This window comes from Carassius carassius, chromosome 1 (assembly GCF_963082965.1).
Source record: "Carassius carassius chromosome 1, fCarCar2.1, whole genome shotgun sequence".
Taxonomy (NCBI): domain Eukaryota; kingdom Metazoa; phylum Chordata; class Actinopteri; order Cypriniformes; family Cyprinidae; genus Carassius; species Carassius carassius.
Window position 1 is genome coordinate 5,141,446 of NC_081755.1, and position 17,170 is coordinate 5,158,615.

A 17,170-nucleotide genomic window follows, 5' to 3' on the forward strand; every position below is an offset into this window, starting at 1 on the left:
AGACCCTAGGCCCTTCTGCATCTACCTTGTCACCTGCCTGGAGAAAAATATACATTTGAAAAAATACATATTTAAATAGGGGTGCTCCGATCACGAGCGGCAGATCGTTATGCGCATCTCGTCAGTAAATCCGGTTCTCTAATCAGCGGTAAATTCCCTCAGGTGCGTGATTTCACATAGAGCAGCTGTTACTACACAGAGCCGTTTTTAACTGAGAAGATGTGCAAATAAATGCTGAAAATGAACGTGGATTTGCACAGCTTCTCAGTTAACAATGGCTCTGTGTAGTAACTAGAGTTGTTCCGATTCCGATACTAGTATCGGAAATATCACCAATACCACAACAAATTCTGGCATCGGCGAGTACATGAACCCATATACCGATCTGATACCATTTTCTTAAACAAGACCTAGTTATGACCGCTAGCTGTGCCTAACCACTGCACGGTTCTTCTTCGCTGCTCAAAATGCATTGCATTTTGATCTTAATATCAGTAACTATAAAGCTAGCGCTGCTGGGTAGTGTGGTGTCTAACTATGAAAACAATCTTTTCAGCAAGACCTAAAAAAAAATAAATAAAGAGTGAACTTGCCAGGAAGTCGGGCTGCGGTCCTTGACAAGATCGTCAATAAAATTGTCGATCTTAAGGTTTCTTAAAAACGTTACGATGCATGCCATAATCCTCACACTGCGATCTAAAGCCGGCGACAAGACATATAAAGTTGATCCTGATTGGTCCTCTTCTGTGAATTCGAAATGCTGATTGGTTCACGCAGATAGAACCTTATAGAGCCAAGTTAGAGTTCGACTTTGCAGATAGAACCTTTTTGTTTTTTCAATAAAAAGTCCCAAAATGTACACAACTTCAAAAAAACCATCACATAATGTAAATAAGTTGTCACAGAATAAGAATATGTGAATAACTCAATTTTGACAAAAATGTCAGATAGAACCTTATAATTCCAAGGGGACGATATGTTAATACAACACGTTGGTTACATCAGTGGTTCCCGGCGCAGGGGTCGAGAGATGATTTCTATATAAAAAAAAAGGCCCTATATATTTTTGTTGCAATTAATTTAACCCTTTCACACATATGATCACACCGGTGAGTACTAAAAAAACAATACATGTAGATTTTGTAAAATACACACTGATGTCAAAGGAAGAGTTAATAATAATCCTTTCCATTATAATTAGACACGTTTTATTCATATCAGATACACACTGTGTAAGTAACTTTAAAGAGGTCAGTGAGGGTGAGTCGCAAGAAATGCCCTCCACTTCTGCTAAGGGTGGAGCCCGCCAAACCCATCACTCGGACCCGGCTTACTCCAAATCAAGAAAATACAGAGAGGAATTTATTAAGTGTGGATTTGTGTGTCAGGTCGTTAACGGAGTACAACATCCCCAGTGTGTAGTGTGCTCTGAAGTCCTTGCTCACGAGAGTCTTAAGCCGGTAAAAATGCAAAGACATCTGAACACTAAACATCCCAATCTCGCTGCTAAACCTATCGAGTTTTTCCGCAGAAAAGAGGGAGAGTTATGAGGGCAAAAGAAACTCCTAACTTCACAAACAACAATCCCCACTAAAGCCCAGAGGGCTTCCTATGAAGTGGCATATTTAATTGCACAGACTAAAAGCCTCACACGATAGGTGAAACTTTAATCAAGCCAGCGGCAATAGCCACGAATTGGATTATGCATGGTAATAAGCAGACCGCTGAGCTCCAATGGGTGCCGCTCTCAGACGGGACAGTAACCCGCCGCATCAGTGACATGGCACTGGACATCAAACGTCAACTCATTGACGCAGTGAAAGGAGGGAAGTATTTGTTACAATTGGACAAGTCCACTGACGTCTCCAATTCCGCCCAGCTCCTAGTTTTTTGTCAGGTACATTTTTTAGGGGAAGCTTAACGGTCCGTGTATGTTTTGATAGTTTGTTTTCCAATTTGAAATGAAATAAGCAGAAATGAGAAAACGGCCCCTTTATTCGTTTTTTAGTTGTTTTTTTTTAAATCGAAAAAAGAGATTTCGGCTTGATTTTTAGTTTTTTAGTTCAGAGGCATAAAACGAATAAATGACTTCAAAATTTGTTTTCCACATGTGGCCGGTCCTGAGACGCCCCCTTCCGCCGATTGGTCAAGCAAATCTGAGCATGTGACGTCACCAGTTGTCGCTCAGGTCTGTTCAACAAAATAATAGTCCTCTAACGTTACTATGGCTACCGATTCTTAGACTGTGCAGGGCAGGTCCTGTTGGGCTTTCTTCTGTGCAACTTTACGCGATTCACAGAAATCTTTACATCAGAAATATGAGTTAAATCTGTGTGGTGAAGCTGCGCTAGACAGCGCCGAGCGGGAGAGGATCACTGACCAGTGTTCAGTCAGAACTTGGGTACCGATGATGGTCAAATACATTTTTACTGAAAATGACCCGCGAGTATGATTGACAGGACGATAGCGGAGACAATTAAAAGCGCAATATAACTTCTGTTAACAAAAACATAAATATATCTTTTTTTAATATAAGTGACTTTGTCTTTGTTTTAATCAAATAATTGTGAACCACAAACCGAGCCTTCGTTTTAAAGGGCGATTTCCAAATACATTTTATTTATTTGTTATAATATGGGTATTTTATGTCACCCGTCTTATTAGTTTGATTATAGTAGGGTATACGAGAGTTTTTTTTATTTTTTATTATTGTACTATTTTACTGTTGTTTTTTAATTAACAATATATCATAACAACTTAAAAAGATCAAAATCTACAGAAGAGATTAACAAATAACATTGGTGTTGTCATAAGTTAACTAATCAATGGGAAAATTTCCTCACCGGCACAACCCTATTCTTAATGTTGGCTACATGTTACAGATTTAATGTTGAGCACATAATGTTAAAGGCTTCTTAAATACATCCTTCTTGACTCTTCAACCGAGTGAAATGGTGTTAATTTACTGTAGATTTCAATCTGTCATTAGTTGGTGACCCGGTGTAATTATAATAGCATAAATAAAAACAAATACACGTAATAGGCTATGTATGCCAATAGGCAAAACACATCTACTTTTCCTCTAAATCACTTTACAGTGTGATGGAAATAAACTTTTCTTAAAGCGTGTTGTATATCACCACAGCTGTATTGGCACCCTTCTATAGCTGTTGTATACTGTAATAGACAATTGTCCTGCAAAATGATGAGGTTTCGTAAAAAAAAAAACATTGCGAGCAAATGTCGAATTGTGTTTTGAAATTTAAATCAACAACGTAAGAGGCTTCAGGCTGTCTGATGAACTCTGTATGAACAAACACCCAGCTTTGCAGAATAGGTGGCACAGAAACAGCATCTGACCTGGCATTAGATGTACTTTACACACTGTCTATTGCAGCTCAAAGGAGGCACTTTGAATTTACATAGCATTTCATTCATCTGAGCGACTACTGATGACGTCACATGCTCAGATTTGCTTGACCAGTCGGCAGAAGGGGCGTCTCAGGACCGGCCACATGTGGAAAACGAATTTTGAAGTCATTTATTCGTTTTATGCCTCTGAACTAAAAAAACGAAAAATCAAGCCGAAATCTCGTTTTTTTTCGAATTTTTTTGAAAACGAATAAAGGGGCCGTTTTCTCGTTTCTACTTATTTCATTTCAAATTGGAAAATAAACTATCAAAACGTACACGGACCCTTAACGAGGAAATGCTGTTTTGCGTGCCACTGGAGGGAACGTGCACTGCATTTTTAACAAACTGGACTGCAATCTAAAAGAAGAGGGTCTCTCTAAAAGCATGAGTCCTGCAAGTGACCAATGTCATTTTTACTCACTGCATCATATACAGAGAAGCCCTCGCATGTGACACAATGTCCTCTGAATTACTGCCCTCTTCATCGTTAAAAAAAAAATGCAAATAGTCTTCTCTCTGATCAAGTTATCGGTCAGTTCTGCTTTAGAACAAAGGCAAGATATGAGTTATTAAAATCATCTTACACATTACATTTGTGTATTTATTTATTTATTTATTTATTATGTGTCCCTGAGGCTTTTCCACTTTTTTCTGCACACGTTCTTTGAATAAACACATTATCTTGTTAGCGAAAAGTAGTTCTATAATGGGGGGAAATAGTTGTAAAAACATTGGCAGGAAGGCCGCGGGGCGATAAACGTGTACGTGACTCAAAAGTGAAATGTGTATTTACAACTTACCAGGTTGCCCAATCTCCTCAACGACACTCTTCCAAGCAAGGTCCTTTTTATTCCTGTCTCTATAGAAATATAAACTTCTGTCATAATTCTCCAGTTGACTGCTCACTGACAACATCAGTCATTCCTCTATGTTAAATGAGTGACTCCTGAGCAGGCTCCTGATTGGTTAACGCGGCGCGAATTGACGGCAAAGTTAAAACAATTAATATTAAATAATTATTTGCAACGCAATACTCATTCCCTTATCTCAGGGAACCGAGGTTATGTAAGTAACCGAGTACGTTCTGCCTTCCCTTCCACACCAGTCAGGTAACAAAACTGACAAAAAATATATACATATTTCACCCCAATGATAGTAATATTTCATACATTTCTATCATTTTGATCAATATATAGATGTTTTTATACATTTCAAATTTTGCTCTGGACAATTTTTCATTAGAAAAGTGTATACCAATATCGCATGTAACTTTAGAGATGGTCCCTAAATTTGAGACAACTTTATGCCTTTTTTTTTTTTTACTTTATTTAGTTTTCTTTTCTCTGTGCCGCATTGCTGATGTCCTTTACCCGGGCATAGATGTCCATCCATCAATTACGAACATTCAGCCGCAAACATGAGGTGCGAGCGGTCGTGAGCGCGGAAGGGAGAATGGCGCTTGTTTGGTTGGTGTTGTTTTTGAGCAACTGGGATGGTGCCCCCTCTGAGTTGGTGCCCTACACAGACTGCGTACTCTGCGTATAGGGAGCGGCGGTACTGTTTGTATTCAACATATTATCTCAATTAAATGTACTGAAATGAATGTATATGTGACAAAAAAAGGCTGTTTATTATTTTAACCAGTACAAAATATGCTTGGCTGGTGGATTTTTTAATCTACCAGTCCCCGTGGCAGGTGAGCCAAAAAGTTAATTTCTGACCTAATTACGTTTTGTTAGATGAGCTTGCTGAAATATTTCAAAAGAAAGATGGAGAGGAGAAGAATCAAGAAGAGCTTCAGCAGGTAAGCTAGTCGCATAATTAATAATGTACAGTTGTTTGTTAGCAAAAAATGTTACACTAGGCTACCTATTCATTAAAAGATGGACAGTGTGCCCTCCACCTGATACCTCATCATAAAACAAAATATGAACCTGTCTTGCCAATGTTTGCACAGGAAAATCTAGACATGTAATTTTAACGGAGATGTGTTATGATTAGGCTACCATGTTATTATAAGGCTGCAGGTTTTTAACCTAGCCTACCTTTTAGATAAAGAGTTGAGAAAGACAATGAAGAAGTGGTTGTGTTAAATCATGACATGATGGTGGAGGAGGAGGAGGAGGAGGATCAGGAATAGGTAGATACAAGCACTTTTTCTTTTCTTTTTTTAATAGAAACTTCATTAACAACCAAAATTGGCCTGGTACAACAAAAGAAGAATCTTCACAGACAACAGACAAGCACCTAACGTAGGATAGAAAATACAAATAAAGTAAATAAAGAGGTTGAAAAAATAAATAAATAAATAAATAAGGACACCTAGGGGTTTTCATAAAGTTTCACATCCTCAATCAAAGGAAGATACAAGCACAGAGCCAACAGTCAAGCAGAAAAGAAAAAGGGCAAAATCAGGGGCCGCTGCTTACAATTCCAAATTTATCAGTGCATGGACTAAAGAGTGGCCTCTCATTAAACCAGGCACAACAGAATTTCACTTTTGGTGTGAAGTCTGCCGGCATGATCAGGGCAGTGCAGATGTTCAGTGGCATATCAGCAGAGAGAGTCATATCAAAAAACAAAAAATCCTTGACAGTACCAAAAAAATAGATAGATTTGTTTGTTCGAAGACTGAAGAGATGAATTTGGACAATCAGGTAATAATTTAATGCAATCTCTTCATGTGCTTTGGCTATGCATTTGCACAAAATTCTACAAATTTTTTACAGGCTAGAAGGGCAGAGGTCAAAGTAGCAGTGACTCTGGTGAGCCACAATATCCCATTAGCCTTTGCAGATCACCTCAGCCCTCTATTCAAAGAATGCTTTCCTGAATCTATTGATCTATTATTTAATCACCTTTATTTTGTTCACCTTTATCTTAATTTTTTTATAGTGCTGTTACGTTCCACGTGGGTTTTGTTTTCATTTAGTCTAGAGACTAGCGACACGCTAGTGTGCTTTGCACGTGTGAATGATTGCTGCTCATTATCTTCTCTCTGTGTTTTTAGTCTTCACTCTGCTGTGATTGGCCTAGCAGTACGTCACTCATCATTCCCTCATTAGGGGCGGCGTCTGGGAACCAATCAGAGTTTGCCAGATGACTTCAAAAGAACGACCTGTTCATTCATGCTCGCTCTCTCTCTCGCAGCGTGTTGAGCGCTCTGTATGAGGCTCTGCTCACCCTCACCATTCGGATCACGACTCGCTTGTTTTTTTTTAAAACTAAGAACTATGTGAATCCTGTACTCTAAGTTAGTGAGAGATGTATGTGTCGCTCTGTTCTTTGGAACTTGACTTGTTTACTTGAGATAGCAAAACTGAGAACTGTATGTTCAAGTTCAACACCACGAGGTTGCCTATAAGCTGCTCTTTTGGTAAGAGAATGTCAGGTTAGTATGCCGCGGTATACATAACGCCCGTAGTGGTAACTTGTTAGACACACTAGGTTAGGAGTGAGCGCCACTCCCTGTATGTTTTGTTATTTAGCTAGTTTATTTAAGTGCCCGCATGCACTAAAGATCTCGGTTTTCTTTTCACATTTTTCTTTGTTTAGGATTAGCATAAGGATTGTTTTGTTATACTCTGTTCTTTTCTTTGGCGCCACTTTATGTTCTCTTACTAACAATTTATTTTAAACTATTTTCTACTCTTGAGGCTGTACATAGCGCACTACATTTAACATTCACGAACTGGATCTAGTGTCTTCGGCTTTTTGTAATAAATTCCAGTTTGAATTCATCAAATCGAGTGTGTCATGTGTTTATTCCATCCTACTCAGACATCAGCAGTGGTTTCAAAATGAGTGTTGCGAAATACCTTCTAGACATTAAAAGTTCGTAACAAGTGCAATCAATAAATTAATTGTACATTCTGATAATGCGTTTCCATTATATTCAGGTTTTTTGTGCATAAATTAGGGTTTATACTAAGTAAACAAGGACTGACATTGATTTTTAAAATTAGGGTTACCAAACATTGGTATACGCAAACTGAAATTTTTCACAGTCTCACTTCAGCCAAAGTCCCAAAGTTGGCAAACCTGCAAAAGCACCATTCGCGCGTTAATGCGCATATTACACCAGATGCTCAATTCGTGTCATTCGCTTGAACTAGACCCGCGAATGAGGCGAATTCGCGTCTACCGCGCCATGCTAAATGCCTCATTCTCGCCGTGAGACCTCCAGACACGCGTAAATGCGTCTTTACATTGACTAAACATTGAAACATTCACGCCAGACACTCTATTCGCGTTTTTTGTGAACGCAGCATAAGAGTACCATGAGCACAAAAGGATGATTTTATCTAAGTTCTTGGTACCTTTCTGGGCCTTGATAATATTAGGATACTTGCTGTCCAAGGTCAGAAAGCTCTTGGATTTCATCAAAAATATCTTTATGTTACAAAGATGAATAAAAGTTTTACTGATTTGGAACAACATGAGTAATTTATGACAGAATTTTTAGGTGAACTATCCCAAAGAGTTTACCAGAAAAAGAAAAAAAAATATGTTGAGAATTTAATTTGAATGCTGTAAAAATGTTTTCTGAATGTTATTTAGAAGCGAACTTAATGCTATTTACATGTTATTTACTAGAGAACTTTGTTATTTACGTTATTTACACGAGAACGTAATTATTTACGAGTACTTAAATTTTACTTAAGAACAATGTTATTGTCACATGTATCTTCCTGTTAAGTTCCTGTTCGCCCTTATTTGGTTCTTCCTGTGTCCTGTCCTTATTGGTTTTCATTTATGTCCAGCTGTGTTTGATTAGTTAATTTGCTCCCAGGTGTGTCCCGTTGGTGTTTGTATATTTATAGTGTGTTCTGCCCCTTGTTTCCCATCCACTGTTAAATGTCTTCTGTGAGTTCCTGTGTTTGCACAGTTGCTGATTCCATTAAAACTCCATGTTTGAAGTATTCTCCTATATCTCTTGAATTTAATTTGCAGTCAAAGTATAATATGAGGTTCAAATATATCCATTTATGTCTTAACCTGGTACGATTGTCATTATTGCAGTACAAGTGGTTGAAACGCTTCAAAATAGGCCCAAGCTGTCGGATATACTGCGTAGAATAGTTCAATGAGCTGTTTGTGGAAATAGGCGATATAATGAGAAAAGTTGAACATTAGTATTGTCTTGTGAGGTATAAGTATTTAAAAAAATGTCATTGTTTGAAATAGATGGGTATGTGATAAGAACGACTTACTCGAGATTATATTGTCAAATAAATAAAAACAATATTGCATTAAAACAATTAACTCCATTTATTGCCTCAAATGAGAGTTCATGTGCACTTGTTATAGATGTGAAAAATAAGTGAATTGGTTTCATTCACTTCAAAACTTTTCCATAAATCATTAAAGATTCTCTCTATTCGCCGCCAAATTGGTGTACATATGTAGGATTTTTTTTTTTTGTCAAATAGGTTTTATTGAAAGATTTTGAAGATGGATTTGCAGTCTTAAATATAAAGAGAATTAAATTGTCACATACAAATCGGTTACGTGAACGAAACTTAGCAAACCCATGTAGCAAATAGATTCACGATAGGGAGGTAATGTATAATATATCACTTTTTTCAGAAAATTTTCTATAGAAAAAAAAATCTACAATGCAGCTGTCATTCTAAAAGTTTACATTCTTTGGCAAACTTGAGTAGCTACTATGTGTTCAGCTTCTATTCATTCACTGTAACTATGCTTTTTACCCCTTTAATTATTCTTGCAGTACATAAGGGACATAAGTTATAACTGCTCACTACAATGTAACTGGAGGAACATTACAAATATATTTTGAAACAAAATGCCTAATATATTGTTTAAAAAAAAACAGTCAGGAGGTAAAAATAATAGCTACAGAGATTTAAATGATCATCTAATCCTGTGCTTCCCAACCCTGTTCCTGAAGAGCCCACAGTTCTGCAGGTTTTGTATGCCTCCCTCATTCTACACACCTGATTCAGCTTGTTAGTAATCAGATGTGTTAAACCAGGGAGGAATACAACATGTGCAGTGCTGGCGATCCTCCAGGACGGGTTTGAGATGCAGTGGTTTATAGTTCATCCATATTGCACTCATGTTTACACTTTATGCAATATTAAGACTCCCTGTATTTCATTTCCTTTTATTTTTAATTGTTAACTTTATTTATTCAGTTTATTTAGTTGCTCAGTTTATTTATTCAAAAGTATATGTATATGTAAAAATGTATAAAATACATTAATTTCTTAATTTAAGTTTATTAAATCTTTTATCTTTGCCGACAACAGTGTGTGTTCATGCTAATTATCCATAAGCAGCTGCTGAATTTCAGCTTGGCATTTGAGGGTGTTGCTCACAATTAGAAATAATTGATTTAAAACCTTTTCTTTTTTTTTTTAAATATTAGTGGCCCAAGACTTTTTGCAAATATTCCAATCAAAACAATCCGTATTTTTTCCATTCGTTTTTGTAAGCAGTTTTAATGTCAGTACGATTAGTTTTGTTACTTGGAAAAAAAGTAATCTGATTTACACGTGATTTATAAACCCAATCCCAATTCTACCCCTTAGCCCTTCCCCTTTCCCCTACCCCTCCGTTTCGCGCGTTCACGTGAAGGGGTGTCTCGATTCTCTTTTGGTTGGAGGGGAAGGGAAAGGGCCAGATAGCCCTTCAAACGAAGATTTTTCGGGACCACACTTAAAACAAAGGGGTATGAATTATCTCGGCAACATGACTGCTGAACAAAAACACACCTAAATGTAAGCTTTTCTGGCATAAATAAAGATTTTAACGAAAAGTAATCATTTGTTTTATGCTTTCAATTGTGAGTTCATATTAACTGGTATGGTACTCAAAGAAATGTTTGCAAAAAATATTTGCTAATGTAATATCATTACAGACTGCATGATAGTGCCACAGCATGTGTCTGATCAGGGCGATAACTGCTGTAGACATTGATGGGGGCTAATCCCCCCAATAATTAGAAATCGCTAAACCTAAATTTTGCCTATTTGAGAGAGAAAGAGAGAGAGAGAGAGAGAGAAATGGAAATTGCGTGTATTCGCGTCTGTGCGTTTATCTTTTTAGACTGAGTTTACTTAAAAACAACGATTGTATCCTCTCTTCGCTGGAAAATATAATGTAGCGATTCAGTATTTAAACTGTATTTAATAAGAGTCATGGACAGCGTTGACAAGTTTATTTTCTCCTGGATGTGTGAGCTGTGCGATTTCCGATATGCGTGTGTGTGTGTGTGTGTGTGTGTCAGTAAGCAGCTCATTAATACAGAACGATAATTAAAGGCTCTAATGCACACCAGCACACCAGTATATGAGTGTATTGTAAGAGCTAGACGACGAATGATGGCGTGTGACGTCATGGTAGTGGTGTCCCAATCCTTAGGGGAATATTGTCTCCCCTACCCCTTCACACTCTGTTTCAAGGGACTAGGGGAAGGGGTATAAAATAGAATTGGGATTGGGCCATAATGATGCATTGCCTCCAAACTTTTACTGAAATTTCTAATTACTCATATTTTGTAAGATTTTGGTCATTTAATCATACAGTGATCAGCCAGAGATGACTGTGGCAAGAAACTAAAAAACTCCATTTTGGTGTCTTGAATGTTTTATTGCCTTTTCTCATCAAAAGTTTTAATCCATTTTTTTTTCTCTGCACCCAGGAAGTCAGAAGAAGCAATTAAACGCTACAAAGAAGTACTGAAGACTTTCAGAAAAGTGGAACTATTGCATCCACTGCTTTGATGGCAGAGCTTGCAATTGCAGATCCTGGTTTCTACCAAGATATTAATAAATCTAACAAGGAGACCCTTCTTGATTTTACCAAAAGGTGCAATGTAATGATGTCTGCTACTACAAAACTAAAAATAATAATAATAATAATGAACTCTTATACCCACATAGCAAACGGACTTGGTCCACATGTGGCCCCTGTCGCCAATGGCATGTACCCTTTTAGTAATATATGTATATTAATATTGTTATTTATAATTTATTGTCTATTATCTCTAATATTAATGTTGTATAATCTTTATGTACATCTGGATTATTTGTACTTTCTGTACTGGAAGCTCCTAACACAAAGACAAATTTATTGTGTGTGTGTGTGTGTGTAAACACATTTGGCAAACATGCTCTTTCTGATTTTGAAATGACACCTTTTTTGTTCCAAAGAAAGCAGTTCATTACCTTTATTGTGTCTCAACACCAGCATATTTAAAGAATACATTATTAAAAATGATCACTGTTTTCTGTAGTAGTGGCACCAAATTACTGATGGTAATATCAGACTTACTGAAACTGTGTTTTGACGACATAATTGTGTTTTTGTGAAGAATCATCTGACTGGTGTTCATCACATGAATGAAAATGTACTGTATATAGTCTTCTATAGAAAGTGTTTTAGGTATACATTACAAATGAGGAGAGATTGGTATAACGTGTTACACAGTAACTTACTGTATTCTAATGACTTTTTCTGGTTACAGAGTAGGGTGACCAAAAATATCTTAATTTGTGTTCTAAAGATGAACGAATGTCTTACGGGTTTGGTTTGACATGAAGGTGAGTAATTAATTACAGAATCTTAATTTTTGGTCAAACTAACCCTTCACCTGGGCCATGAACAATTACTACATTAAAATACACAAACATTACATAAAGATTATTTTATATTAGTGTTTGTGTCAGACTATGTTTGAGAAATTGATGCTGTTCCACTTTCCACTGAAAGTCTGTCATATCAAACATTTTCTCTGATTTCATGCTGGACTTAAAAAAAGATCACTGAGAAATTAATACATTAATAACCCTACAAGGTTGATGTATAAATCTGCAGGTATTGATCATGCTAATGTTGTTTGAAGGTAACTGCAATTACAAAAGAATTGCACAATTAATTTTTACAATTAATAACATCACAACATGTCTATTGACTGTTGAATATCTGTTTGTATTTGAGGTTGATTCAATCTTCATTGACAAACGTAGTTCATTGTCTAGCAGTAAAATAATGAGGTCTACAAGATTATGGCTATAGCACTAAAAAAACATCAAATAGAAATACTAACTTGTCTTCCCAAACAAAAATTAACCATGGTTTTATTATATTAAAAGTGGAGTAACCGTGTATATATATATATATATATATATATATAAATATAACAATAGTTAATGTTTTTTGGGGGAACAATGGTTCTATTTTGTTACAATTGTAATATTTAAATGGTTAGATATGGTTATATCCAAAATTTATTTAATCAATAATTAAACTATGAATAACTCTTGAAATACTGAATAACTGCTTAAATATGTTTGTTGTGTGAACGGGACTTTTATTTTGGCACGGCGCTGTGACGTCATTAGCGTCTCGCTCCTGCATCTGTTGTGACTCGGCTGAAGAAAGGTGCGTGTTTTTAAACATTTACAGTTTTTATATGAATGCAAACCATTGAGTCTTTACAGATTTTACAAACGATGTAAGTTAAAGTTAATTCATTAATATTGACTGTAACACTTACTTGTCGAGAATGACGTCCTCCCCGTCCAAAAACAGATCCTCCGCTATGGAGTCAACAGATGAAACGTCGCTCTCTTCGTCACTAATGTCATCTTCCGACTCCTCACTGTCACGCCGAGTGCATTGCTCCACAACTTCTTCAAGTGAAAAGTTTGTCTTCATCGTTCTCTTCGTCAAACTCTCTCCAAGCGCAAAAACTTTCTGTGAACTCTCTGTGAACAGTCCACTATATAAGTGTCCTTTGCGCACGCACCATGACGCACCAAGTACTTTCACACATTGCGCACGGAGCTATGTGTTGATAGGTTGATCCCCCCCCGCTAAAAATGAATTTTTTTTTCAGCATATGCAGTCAGAGGTACAGAAAATTAATGATGATCTAACTAATACGGTGATTGTTTTATTTATTTTAATCAGGTTTGTTAAAAGTGTGACTGAATGATGTTACTTCAATTGCACAACCATGTATTTGCTATAACAATGAAAATATTTGAAAAAAAGGTTTTAAACAAGCAATAATACAATCCTTTAAAGCTTAACTTTTAAGTGCAGCAGAATTCAATGAATTTAAAATGATCATTATGCCACATGACAGATTTTATTTAATGTGAAAGAAAAAAAACACAGTGACACAACAAATCACCAGTGACATACATAACATATACAAATGACTCATTTCATAAGAACTGAAATCAGAGTTACAAAAATATCATAGACAACATTTTAACTTAACATTTTAACTTCATTAGAAAACAACTAAAATGTACAACAAAGTACGTTACCTAGTAAGTACAATACTTGTTGTAGTTGTCTGTAAAGCAAAATATTTTCTTGAAAAAAAAGTTCTCACTCATTTAACCCTAGCTTGAGTGTGTGTGTGAGAGAGAGAGAGAGAGAGAGAGAGAGAGTGAGTGAGAGTGTGTATGTGTGTGAGAGAGAGTGTGTGTGTGTGTGTGAGAGTGAGCAAGAGAGTGTGTTTGTGTGTGTGTGTGTGTGTGTGTGTGTGTGTGTGTGTGTGTGAGAGAGAGAGAGAGTGAGTGTGTGTGTGTGTGTGTGTGTGTGTGTGTGTGTGTGTGTGTGGAGGTACTGTATGCTATGCACTTTTATATCTGTTTCACCATTTATTTCTGTATTTGTAACAGTTCAGTTTGTACCTTGAAACGCTGGGTGATCTATCTGGTGATGATGGTGGGGTCAATGCTCCTGCTCTGACTCTTTGCCTGCATCTTTGCTGACGGACCCTCCATGCCTTTCGCTCATATCTCTTCTCCCTTTCACTCAAATCACTCTCTTTCTTTTTTGTGTGTCAATGTCACGGACATAGCTCTGTTTCCTTTTCTGCAAATACTCTGCTCTGCGTTCAGGATCAGCATCCCTACGCTTTCTGTATAGTTGCTGTTTCTCAGCTGCGCTCAGTTTAGCCATACCCTCAATTTAGAAATACCTGGCCAAAGGAGGATTAACAATGACAAAGAAAAGTTAGAATCACAATTTTAGTGCTATTTTATGCAAAATAACTAAATGAATAGCTTTGAACAAAGTTTATCTATAAAAGGGAGTCACTGGTGTTACTGATCTTCACTGGTGTTACCCATAAGGAAGGTGACACCAGTGACAATTTTCATGAAAACTGCATTTTACAAAATGGCTGCTGTAAGGTATCAAACCACATGTTGTCAATCATGGTATACTCACTAAATTAAGTAGTTTAATCCATTTGTATTCTAGTTTTTTACAATGCCCAAACAATAAAAGAGGTCATACCAGTGACTTCAACTAAAAGCTTCATATGAAATCATGAGATAAATGAGAAGATTTCTGATAATTGAAAAGAGACGGTGGACTACTTCTTCTTCTATTTTTCCTGGCGGTTGACAACTTGTTGTTGTATTACCGCCACCTCTGGACTGGAGTATACCCACAACTTATATTATCTCTATACTTTTAAATTCTTTTTAAAAGCCCTGTATTCTTTAAAAAAGAAAACAAAATTTGACACATCTTATCAGAACTTCTACGTAAAATATTTCTATAGTTAAATATAATTTCATTGGCTTCTACTTGCTCAATAAACCTTTCCCTCTCATTCTTATATTTCTGACAATAAAATACATGCTCTACAGTTTCTGAGTTATTTCCAAGACAATACTCACAGATACCGTCACCATGCTTTTTCATTAAAAATAATGTACTGTTAAGTCTGGTGTGCCCAATCCTCAACCTGGACAACACCACTTCTTCATGTCTAGTTCTACCTGACCCTGCATTCTTATTTAGGCCTACTTTAGACTGTAAGCTAAAAAAATGTCTCCCACTTGATTCATTTTCCCAACAGCGCTGCCATATTTCTAAAGTTCTTGTTTTAATAATACTTTTAACTTCTGCTTTACTGTGTTTTATGTCAACATCAGTGATATCTTTATCTGCTGCTCTTTTGGCCCATACATCAGCCACACATACATCAATTTATGTAACAATCACTTGGAGGCTGATCCATATGCTACACTCCCATAATCGAATACTGACCTCATTAAACCAGTGTATATTGTTCTCAAAGCTGCACCAGACGCACCCCACTCAACCCCACTCAAGCACCTCATCACATTTAGAATTTTCTTACATTTATCAACAATCTTCTGGATATGGAAGGCCCATGTCAACTTCTTGTCAAACCATACACCCAAGTACTTAAAAAGCTCTACTCTTTCCAGCTCTTTTCCTGACAAGCTAATCTTAAATTCCGGTCTTATACTCCCCCTAGAAAAGAACATAACTTTTGTTTTCTCTGCTGATATCCTAAATCCCCATTGAACTGCCCATTTCTGAACTTCATTTACTGCTCTCTGAATTTCCTTTACTATGAATTCCACATTCCTCCCTTTCTTCCACATGGCACCATCATCAGCAAACAAAGCTACTCCATCAGGCCCCTTCACATTTTTGAATATCTGATCTATTATTATATCAAACAATATAGGTTTTACAATATTCCCCTGCGGAGTACCATTCTCAACTATATATTCTTTACTTAATTCTCCGTTTATTTTAACCCTTAGACTTCTTTCAGCCAAAAAAGCTTTTATCCACTGGAGCATTCTACCACCAATCCCCATCTGCTGCAACCTGATCAACAATCCATTCGTCCACAACGTCGTACGCTTTTTCAATATCGAAGAATACTACCACCACTGCTTCTCTATTTACTTGAGATCTTCTTATACCATCTTCCAAACATACTATTGGATCCATTGTACCTCTACCCCTTCTAAAACCAATCTGGTTGTTCTGCAATAACCCCTTTGACTCAACCCAGTAATTTAACCTATCGTTTACCATTTTCTCCATAGTCTTACCCACCTGCGAAGTTAAAGCTATAAGCCTGTAACTACTTGGATTATGAGGATCTTTACCAGGTTTCCTAATTGGCACAATTATAGACTCTTTCCACTCCTTAGGTATCCTTCCCTCCAACCATATCTTGTTAAATAACAGCAACAGCTTATCTTTCCCTATTCCACTCAAATTATCCAACATGTCATAACATATTGAGTCTCTCCCTGGCGCAGGTTTTCTTAATTTTCTCAGGGCAATATTTAGTTCTAGTCTAGTAAAAGATTCATTAATTCTACCTTCTTCCTCATTCACAATCCCATCCACTTTCGAATATCTTAACAATGTCTCTCTCCTTCCTGCCTTTTCCTCCAAACTGAGGTTATCTGAACTATGAACCCTAGCTAATGTTTTAGCAATCACTTCCGCTTTATCTTTAGACGGTGGACTTACCATGGGCTTCTCTTCATAGATCTCCAGGAAATTGGAAGAAGGAAGTCGAGTGATGTCATCAGTGTGATTGTTATTTCAAAATAAGAGCTTTTTTTGTTAAACGGTAACACCAGTGACACAACTCCAGGGGACCACTACTTTCATTATATATTTTATAATATTTATTTAGCATTTTGTTTTTTAATGTAATTTACATCATATATTTGATAGTTATGGACACATGGTTGTATTTTAAATGGAAGAAAACACTGTTTTGACCTCAAAATAAAGCATTTTCCCTCTGTACATGACTGTGGGGACGAGCACTTCTGTGGTGCTTGGAATTTTAATTAATTAATAAAAATCAAATATTGCCACATTGATGGCTCAAGAAAGTGTAATTGTTTAAATAACATATGGTTTCATTTTAAAATATAAAAAAAATTGTAAACCTAAAGTGTTTTTCAAG